Source organism: Carassius gibelio, chromosome B10 (genome assembly GCF_023724105.1).
Source record: "Carassius gibelio isolate Cgi1373 ecotype wild population from Czech Republic chromosome B10, carGib1.2-hapl.c, whole genome shotgun sequence".
Lineage (NCBI taxonomy): Eukaryota > Metazoa > Chordata > Actinopteri > Cypriniformes > Cyprinidae > Carassius > Carassius gibelio.
Window position 1 is genome coordinate 21,686,306 of NC_068405.1, and position 10,431 is coordinate 21,696,736.

At 36.8% G+C, this 10,431-nt stretch overlaps 2 long non-coding RNA genes across 2 annotated transcripts; both read right to left on the reverse strand.

Annotated features, from left to right (window-relative positions):
• Positions 1 to 1,527: 1,527 nt before the first annotated feature.
• On the reverse strand, positions 1,528 to 4,835 carry LOC127966049 (uncharacterized). The gene is made up of 3 exons (XR_008155538.1): positions 4,310 to 4,835; positions 2,676 to 2,730; positions 1,528 to 2,315 (listed from the first exon to the last, which is right to left on the reverse strand). It is a non-coding gene; the product is annotated as an uncharacterized LOC127966049 (long non-coding RNA).
• A 577-nt stretch (positions 4,836 to 5,412) lies between these two features.
• LOC127966048 (uncharacterized) lies at positions 5,413 to 8,419 on the reverse strand. Its single transcript, XR_008155537.1, has 2 exons — positions 8,255 to 8,419; positions 5,413 to 7,826 (listed from the first exon to the last, which is right to left on the reverse strand). It is a non-coding gene; the product is annotated as an uncharacterized LOC127966048 (long non-coding RNA).
• Between the last annotated feature and the right edge of the window lie 2,012 nt (positions 8,420 to 10,431).

Here is a 10,431-nt window from a genome sequence, read left to right on the forward strand (position 1 = left end):
GGGGGAGCTGCGGTTTTTACTGAATAAAAACACGACAACTTTCACATTTATCAACCGATTTCAGAGGTTTGTGATCTACCTGCAGTTAAAAAAAACTTTGCCTCCAGTTATTTAGTTAGGGCTGGAAAATTATTAATTGAAAGCTCACATTTGTCTCACTTGTTGATTTCGTAGATTTTTTCGGTTTACAAATCTGTTAATTTAGTATAACTGTAACATATTCATGTAATGTAATTTGAATGTCTTTTTTTAGACAGGAGCCCAAATTCAGACCCAGAAAAATAAACCCCACAGAAGAGGTGGGAGTTCAAAAGAGGAATCTTTATATTACCAAACTGCAGGGAGATGAAGAGTAGATATAAGTCATGATCTGCAAGATTAACCACAATCTGAGGCATCGGAGCGAGTTCGCAAAACATTTGATTCAGATCGGGACTCCGAATCTGGTTTTAATGAATCATTTGATCTGGGGCTTCGGAGCCAGTTCGCAAAAAAATTTGTTTCAGATCGGGACTCCGAATCGCGTTTCGCGAATCATTTGATCGGGGCTTCGGTTCGGAGTTCGCAAAACATTTGATTCAGATCGGGACTCCGAAGCGCGTTTCACAAATCATTTGATCTGGGCTTTGGAGCGAGTTAGCAAGACATTTGATTCAGATCTGGACTCCGAATCGCGTTTCGCGAATCATTTGGTCGGGGCTTCGGAGTTCGCAAAACATTTGATTCAGATCAGGACTCCGAAACGCGTTTCGCGAATCATTTGAGATCAGGTCTTTCGAGCGGATTTGCAAAGCGTTTGATTCTATCATGTAGGCTACTAGACATAGACGTTAGAACAGGGGGGGCTGGGGGGGCTTGTTTGTTGTTTTTGTTTTCCGTTGTTATATATATATATATATATATATATATATATATATATATATATATATATAGTATCTGAATTAAAATGTGTTTGATTTAAGCCTACATTTCAAAAATTTTCTATTCCCAGTTCACCAGCCACTTACTTTTAAGTAGTTCGGGAGAAGTGGATGAATTCACCTATTGTAACCATAAAGGTTGTAAATCCAACAGATCCGATTCTCTGAACTGCGTCTGCGGCACAAACTAACATGGCGGCGCCCATCGCGCATACTGCTCAACTAACGCGATCGTTATAAAGGTGTTTAAACAACAATTTACTTCCACTTGCATGTATTTGACAATCGGAATATCAGATATTTCATGCCATAACTAACACATTTGTGAATATTCTGAATAAAAAAGGAAAAATGACATAAAAGCAGATCATCATTCATTCAGCGCTGTTGCTGCTGCAGTGTGTCACGTGACAAGCAATGACGCGTCACCATGGAAACGCCCCCCCCCCCCACAATATAGTTCCTACGTCCCTGCTACTAGATCAAGTTTTAATTAAGAGAAAAGAGGTTTAGAGACACATTTTTGTTAATAGCCTGTTAGTAATCCCTCAGTCCATAGCATCAGTAACTGTATTATTTAGTAAGGGAAAATTAAAACAAAATAGGATGAGTTTCAATTTTTATTTTATGTAGCAATGATCATCTTAACCTCTGTGCAGTGTTCAGGGTATTTCAGGACCCTAAATTAAATTCTAATTCATCTAAATGACATGACACTTAATGACTTTACCAAAACAGAAATTGGGATGTCTGATTGTATATTAGTGTAATAAAATCACTCAGAATGTTTATATAGTGCTTTTGTTTAAAATTGTAATTTTAAATGGTTTCCAGTAAATGGCAGATATCTACCACTTAAGTACAGCAAATTTTTCATATGTAATACTTTTTTTTTTTACAAATTTAACATTTAAGCAAATTCCATATCAACTGTATAGTAAAAACATTAAAGGGAGTGATGTTACAATTCATGATTGTCTAGATATTGGTGTTTTTAATTTCACCTCTTAAAGCACTTTCTTTTATCATTGCAAATATCAGTATTCAACATCTTGGGATTCAAATGTCAAAACATTATGCATTTGTAATTGCAGGTTAAATGCATTTATATCTTGCATTAAACATTGTGTGTAAACATCTGTCGGGGTCTCTAGAGAGCGATGTGCATGATTAAAACTTGAGCCAGAGGTTCTTCACCTCTATGAGGAGACCTTGGACGTTAACGTTCTTCCATCTGGTCTCATCATCCACCCTGATGCTCCACACCTTAGTGCAGATGGCAAAGTGGTGGACCCAAATGAAGAACCTCTCTGTGGCCTGCTAGAGGTTAAGTGCCCTGGTGTGAAAGAAATCGGAGAGGCATCCCATGTTGAGTTTATTGGGGACCATGCAAAACTGAGGAAGAAACACACAATTGGCATTCCACGGTCAGCTGATGGTTACTGGCTTAGTTAACCTGGTGTGATCTTGTGACAAGTACAAGAGGTGACTTCCATGTGGAGAGGGTATGGAGAGATGATGAGCTGATCACAGAGATCACGGCTAAAGTTGTTGAATTCTACTTTGGCATATACATTATTTTTTTGCTAGGAAGAAAATAGGCATGAAAAATTAACCAACAAAAGATGTTCCTGTTCTATAGTGAATGTAGTTCTATAGTGTTCTATTACAAGACAAAACAGTTACCCCAATAAGTCATGCTTCAATTAATTATATTTTATTGTTATTTATGTTATATTGTTGCCACATACCTACCCCAAACTGGAAAGATATGTCAGGAGGGGTTGGTGATTTCTGATGTGTTCAGAATCTGAAACGATATTACAGATCATAAGTAAAAGTAAAGAGTTAGATTTTCATAAAAAAATCTCTGACTTAAATTTCCCCCCTAAATTCTAAGCATTAAATTCAGCAAAAAAAAAAAAAAAAGCACACTGAGAAGTATGTGAAAGATTATATGTATAATGTTGGTTAAAACCCTGGCTGAGAAGGTAACAAAAGCTTAAACTGACTAGAATATAGCAAAATGTGCTCATCACAAAGCAGACAAGTTACTAGGAGGTGAAGAGAAGCATGTTGTCACTAGCAGGTGTGTAGATGATGCTGATGTCACTAGCAGGTGAAGAGGAGCATGATGTCACTAGCAGGTGTGTAGATGATGCTGATGTCACTAGCAGGTGAGGAGGAGCATGATGTCACTAGCAGGTGAGTAAAGCATCTCTTTCGCCAAGCATTCGAATAATGTATCTCTTAAATTGTGAGTGTAGTTGCATCTGATCAAATGTGCATTCTTATTCATTAGCTTGGGTTAAACTAATTTTACTTTGTTGGATCAGCAGCATGCTAATGATGTCTCTATTTTGTTTCTATGTTTTGTAACTAGGATTTACACAAGCTCCAGTCTGGACCCAGAACACCTGAGAAGAGATGATGCTGACCCTCAGAGGACCCCGGAGGATGCTAACCCTGAATCAACAAACAGAACTAACAAATATTGCTACAAGTGTGACTGCATCATATAATAATTATTAAACAATAATATTAATAATGTTCATCGTCTGGCTGACTACGTCTTGTATTAATTTTTCTAAAAATCCTGTCAAACATGCACAAACTGACAGTCACCAACATAAGCTACTTCTAAATATTGTAGAAACATAATTTTCTGTAAAGTTGCTTTGTAACGATTTGTACTGTAAAAAGCGCTATACAAATAAACTTGAATTGAATTGAGTTGATGATGCTGATGTCAGTAGCAGGTGTGTAGATGATGCTGATGTCACTAGCATGTGTGTAGATGATGCTGATGTCACTAGCATGTGTGTAGATGATGCTGATGTCACTAGCAGGTGTGTAGATGATGCTGATGTCACTAGCAGGTGTTTTTTCCAGCCCCTTTATTTTCCCCATGCCTCAGCAAGAGCACTTAATTAACATAAAGCAAAAATAATACTTGTATTATTTTGTGTTAAACATAACACTTTAATAAAAACAACTCATTAATTTGGAAAGTTACTTAGAACATCAATTCAAAGTTAAATAACCTACAAACTATTATAAAATAATTTTAATTCTGCTTGTACAACAGATGTTTGTTCAACTGCTCGTATTTCCTACATTGTTGTGGATTGTATTGATAACTTTAAATGTCTTTGTTAATTTTGTGTGACTACAGCCAGAAAGAGAGCAGTATAAAAGGTTGATGGCAAAAAGTATAAAAACACCGCTTCACTAACCTGCTCCACTGTTAGCATAGCTGCTACCATGTGCTACATTAAATGTATAACGTTATATCTAACAATACAAATAAAACATACCATATTTGATTAATGTAGTTGCCGATAAGCTTTTAATATAAGTAATTGTTTTAGTTAACACATTACACTCACCTGGGACTGGACGGCTGTTGTAATCGTGCTCGAGCACCATCTCGACATTTAGAGCTCTGCACCACAAACATCCCGTTTTGACGCGTGATTTAACGTCTCCGCAACTTTTCCACGCAAACCTGGAAGGCACAGCCCACGGTGCGAGATCGACCGTACTCCGGTTGGACACGGACCACATCCTCCGTGAAGTGCTTAGCACACACTAAAGTACCTTTCCTCGCAGTAATTGTCGCCTGCTCCTCCTCTCGCCTTATAGCCCAATTTAATGCTTTTTTATTTTCGTCGGTGGGAAAACTATGAAATGATAAATAAGTTTTTTTTTTTATTAGAACACAAAGGCACATTATACACATCTGAATACTTTTGGCGCGTTTCACAAATCATTTGAGCGGGGCTTCGGAGTTCGCAAAACATTTGATTCAGATCGGGTCGACTCCGAATCGCGTTTCGCCAATCATGATCTGGCGTTCGGAGTTCCAAAAACATTTGATTCAGATCGGGACTCCGAATCGCGTTTCGCGAATCATTAGATCTGGGGTTCGGAGTTCCCAAAACATTTGATTCAGATCGGGACTCCGAAGCGCGTTTCGCGAATCATTAGATCTGGGGTTCGGAGTTCCCAAAACATTTGATTCAGATCGGGACTCCGAAGCGCGTTTCGCGAATCATTAGATCTGGGGTTCGGAGTTCCCAAAACATTTGATTCAGATCGGGACTCCGAAGCGCGTTTCGCGAATCATTAGATCTGGGGTTCGGAGTTCCCAAAACATTTGATTCAGATCGGGACTCCGAAGCGCGTTTCACGAATCATTTGATCGGGGCTTCGGAGCTTGCAAAACATTGATTCAGATCGGGACTCCGAATCGCGTTTCGCGAATCATTTGATCAGGCGTTCGGAGTTCCCAAAAACATTTGATTCAGATCGGGACTCCGAATCGCGTTTCGCGTTTCGCGTTTTTTATTTTATTTTTTTTAGCAATGGTCATCTTAATCTCTGTGCAGTGTTCAGGGTATTTGAGGACACCAAATTAAATTATAATACTGCATCATACGTTTATTTGAGCTGAATATTTCGATATTCATTTAAGGAAACAAAGCCATAATTTGATAAGTTTACATTTACATTTATTCATTTAGCAGACACTTTTATCCAAAGCGACTTACAAATGAGGATAAAAAACAAACAACACAACAAAAGGAGCAACAAAAAGTTTATAAGCGAGAGTAAACAAGATGCATGCAAAATGAAGGCAGATATTGTCTGATATGATAAGAAAACAGCAGCAGCATAGATTATTAACCGTAAATGAAAAAACTTAAAACTTTGATTCCTCGATTAAAAAAAATAAAAATGTAGCAAAACATTACATTCAGATGATATGTAGAACTCTCTTTGATTATCAGTGTCAGACTGTGTGTGTTGTTTTGTCCGGGGCTCGTGGGACAGGCGTACTACTCTGACTGTGACATCATCATCCTGGGGAGGGACTTTGAGAGGATTCAGATCATCCCAGGAGCCAATCACGGGAACATCCAGGTAAACACAAACACACACACACGGTTCTGGCGTCCAAACAACATCAAGGTCTTTATAAACTGTTACAGCACTTACTGAGAGTGACACATAGCATAGCTTTTAGCCTCATGGTTGCAGTTTGAGGTTTAGGAATTAGTTTTATTATTATTTTTTTAGCCTTTATGTTTATGTCAGTTTTAATAATTTTAGCATTTCAACTTTTTTGTAAAAAGTTACTACTTTTAATTTTAGTACTGTTTTCATTTAATTTATAGCGCTTTTTACTTTACAAATCATTGCAAAGCAACTTTACAGAAAATTAAGTTTCTACAATATTTATTAGTGGCTTATACGATTTACTTTAGCTTTATTTCAATTACAGAAAACTGTTTTTAGTAGTTTCAGTCTCAGTTAACAACAATGACACATAGTTGGTTGCTTTGGGAATTACTAGTTAGGAATAAAAGTTTAACTGTGTGTGCTTATTTTACATATTTTTTTAAATAAAATGTAAAAATTATATATTTTTGTATGAGTTTCTGTCTTTTGCTGAATGCTAAAAAGATGATGCTTTAAACACCAAACGGTTGATGGTACCCATTCACTTAGCCCATAGTATTTCTTCCTCTATTATAGAAGTCAATGGGTGCCGTCAACCAGTACGCACTCAAAAAAACATCTTCTTTAGTGTTCAGCAGAAGAAAAAAACACTTGTTCAGGCTAAGGAAGAGTAAACGATCGCAGGATCTGATTGTTTGATTCCTCTCACACAGACAGTAAAGTTATATGAGTGTTAATCTAAACTGTGTTTGAATATGAAGCACTTTTTGTCTGTGAAGACATTTGTGAATCAACCAATCAGCTGTCACTCGATTTCAGAGCCGCTAACTAGAATAAGATCACAGCTACTTTTATTTTCAGTATAAATATGGAGATGAGCACAAGGCTTGATGAAATAATACTGTGATAAACATAAAGCATATTTATAATCATCGAGGCTCCTGCAGACGTATGTTTTAGGAAGATTGTCCAAGGTTTATTTTTTACTCTTTTCTTCTACCTGTCACCGTTCGACTCGGACACAAACACGAGAGATTTTAATTTGATGAAGGTCATGGTGTTCTTTCTTCACCACAGAGAATGATGCTCTTCCTCTTGTTTTCCAGCTCAAATATCTGAACATCCTTAAATCGAGAACCATTTACTAAAATATAAATGAGTTCATGTTTAAAACAAGAACAAATATCTGTCAGCGGCTAAGAAAAACAATAGTTTTCACCTTTGGCAGAATTTTTTTCCATTTTAAGAATTAACCAATAAAAATCTAAAAATGAATATATTGAGTAGATAATAAACATATATATCTGAGGTCATTATGCATCTCCTGCAAATGTCTTGGTTTCATGATGTTCATATATTAGCACTGGAATACAGAGTCTAATAATTTTTTCTTCCCCAGACTATTGCTGATGTGAGGAAACAGTGAGGAATCCGCTGTATAGTGATCATGCTCTCTGCCCTTTAACCTCTCAAATCTGAATATATACGCCAATTAATCAAATTTTATATCAAGTATGAAGAAATCTGGAATATACTTGACTGTATTTAATGAGAAATTAATTACTTAATGCAACATCCATTATTTCTTTGCTGGGTTTAAAAGTTTTATGAATGATTAGTCATCTTTTATTATAAACATGAGTGCAGTATTAGCATTTGTATCAACATTATTAGAAATTTCTGAATGAATCAGAATCAAATGATTAAGTGATTAATGCAGAGATGTTCTTCCTTAGTATTTCTGTCTTGTTTTCTGGTATAAATTAATGCTTTCAAACGATTAATCGCTTTAGAATATGAGCTGGGTCATTCTGTAGATTCATTCAGGGCTGCTCTGGGTTTAGTACAAACACAACATTAGTCTAGGGAGGTATACTCTTGTCTCTGAGAACAGCTTTCCTCAGCTTTCCTTAAGGCTGTCCTTGTCCTGTTTGCAAATGACTAAAAAGGAAGAAAAAATAATACATAGAATAAGTCACAGTTTGTTCATGTTCGTTAATTAATTAACTAACATTAACTAAAGGACTAGTATTCTAAAGTGTTACTACTTAATCTTTGTAAATAAGTAACGGTAGTGAAATTAAAGAGAGAAGTATTAGCTCCATCATTAATCTAGACGGTCAAAGTGCTCACTCTGTATATTGTGCTCATAACATCATTTAGTTTATTATATAAATGGCAATATAAGTTAAAACATAAGAAGAATTCATTTAAACTTTGAATTCTTATAAAGCCTCAGCTTTCACTGCTAACTACGTTAGCGATATCGCTAGCTATTTATTAATAGTCTGACACTGGTGGTTAATTAAGCTGTCAACATAATGTTAAAAATGACCAAAAAACATCGAGAAAGAACAGCTGAGTCTTACCTGTGAAAGATAACACACCGAGATCTGCTTTATCGTGTGACGGTGTGTAGGTGTCCAATCTGTCGATGAGTCAGGTACGTTTTCTTCTGTCCTGATGTGAGAGTTATGAGAGTTGCCCGCTCCAATATGGCGGCGACGTTGACGTGCGGTCGAGTGGCCAATGAGGCGTCTATATGTATTTACCATAGACAGTAAAAGACGACCATAGACGACGACGACGATGAGCATGTCCAAAAAAAAAAAAAAAAAAAAAAAAAAATTCAATATTTTGTATATAATACTGCAATACTTTAATATAGGTTACTGATTGATATTTAATATTGATATAAATATCAAATTGAGTATATTATTAAATACTATATATACATGGCTGCTGTTGTGTATGCAATATAAACTGAGGGTAATTAAATCAATGCACCAATTGTCTTAAATATTAAAGTAAACAAAATGTACTGAAACTCTGGCGACATGAGAACGCCTTTTATTTTTATTATATTTTATTACTTTTAGTTTCTGCTGCTATTAATACATTTAATTGATTACTTATAATATTTAAACAGCAAACTGTTTAATACAGCAGTTTTGAATCCTCAATTTGGTGATTTCATTCATCCACCAATAGAGGACGCCCTACACCAAAACAACATGGACATGGCTCCTTTCTAATTTGAACTGCAACAGAAAGTACAAGACACCCTTTAAGACTTTGCACGAAACACGTTCGTTTTGTAATTAATTTAACAAACAATATTAGTATTCTTTCGGTGTATGATCACGGTTGGTGGCAATGCCTTCACAGCACATTAAGGGAAGTTAGATGGGTGGCTCCTTATTAACCACTTCCACCCGATGAGCCTAAATTGTTTATCTGCAGATCTCAAGAAGAGGCGGTTGTGGGTTCGAGCTTGGAAGGTCTTAAGGTCACACAACCACACACCCTTACAGATTCAGTCCTGAAGAAAAGCTAAATAGATTAATCATGTGAGGTGCATGAGCTGTTCCAATCAACTTCACAGAAAGACTCATACTGATCACTTAATCTAACATACTGACTACATACTTGTGCATACCTATTTGGCTTCTTGACCCAGGAAGAACAAATCAAGTCAAGTCTGCTTAATTGTCCATACAAATACACCAAGAAGCCATGTTAACTTGCAAAAAGTGTCCATGCAAAAAGAAAATAAAAGAAAGAAAACATGCACTTGCCCAAGATTTTATCATTAACATGGAGTGCAGCATCAAATGCTTTCATGTTTTGACTGAACTTGCTCACTTGATTTAGAGCACTAGGATCCCAAACAGTCAGTTACAGAGACAACAAAGATTACCTCCAGGCAACCGTTGACAGTTGATAGGTGTCGTATTAAGAAACAACAGGATCGTTCACACGCTCACTAACCATTACTCATAAGGAGGTGTAAGCGGTTGCTGGCATCTAAGCTTTTACACAGTTTCCATGATCTCAAGCTGATCTATTTGCATGCACGCCAACTCAAGGAAGAGGGTTTTGTTAAGAACATGATGTCTATCATGAGAGAGAGAGCAGAACATCTTGAGTTGTGATAGTACTAGCGCACTCGCTGACAGACCACTGCTTATGAGATTTGAAGAACAGAGTCTGTGTAGCCCATGAAGCAAGTCTGTTGCTATTGGACGGAGCTGGTCATGTGACAGTCCATTCATTTTATTAGCCTACTTATGACAGTCAGTGGTTTGGTCTTAGTCATAAGGACCCTCGAAGGCCTGCACCATCTGGACTTTACTTGTGTTTTACTAGACTGTTTTGTGTTACCTAAAAGAACTATATGTGTGTAATAATTTTTAAGTATAAATGTGTTCCTCCTGTCAGTTGGTTTACTTTGACAGTGTGTTCTACAGTGTGTTGTTGTTGTGTGCTGGTTATGTGGGGGAGGTCTGACTGGATTCGACTGGCTCATACTGAACAAAAGCAGATGAGGAACTACTGCGATGCTGTTGAGACCGGAGCTATAGTTCAGACCGGTAACTGGGTGCTGCTTTCAACACTGAAGGGCTCTTTGAGGGTGGGAGGGTTTTTTTTATTGTCGTGTGTGATTAATTGAGAGAAGAAAGCCTTCAGAGGTTTCATAGTTACTATTTTAAGAGGTAATTATACTATGTACAGTTCTGAGATGGAGGAAGTCATTGACACAACT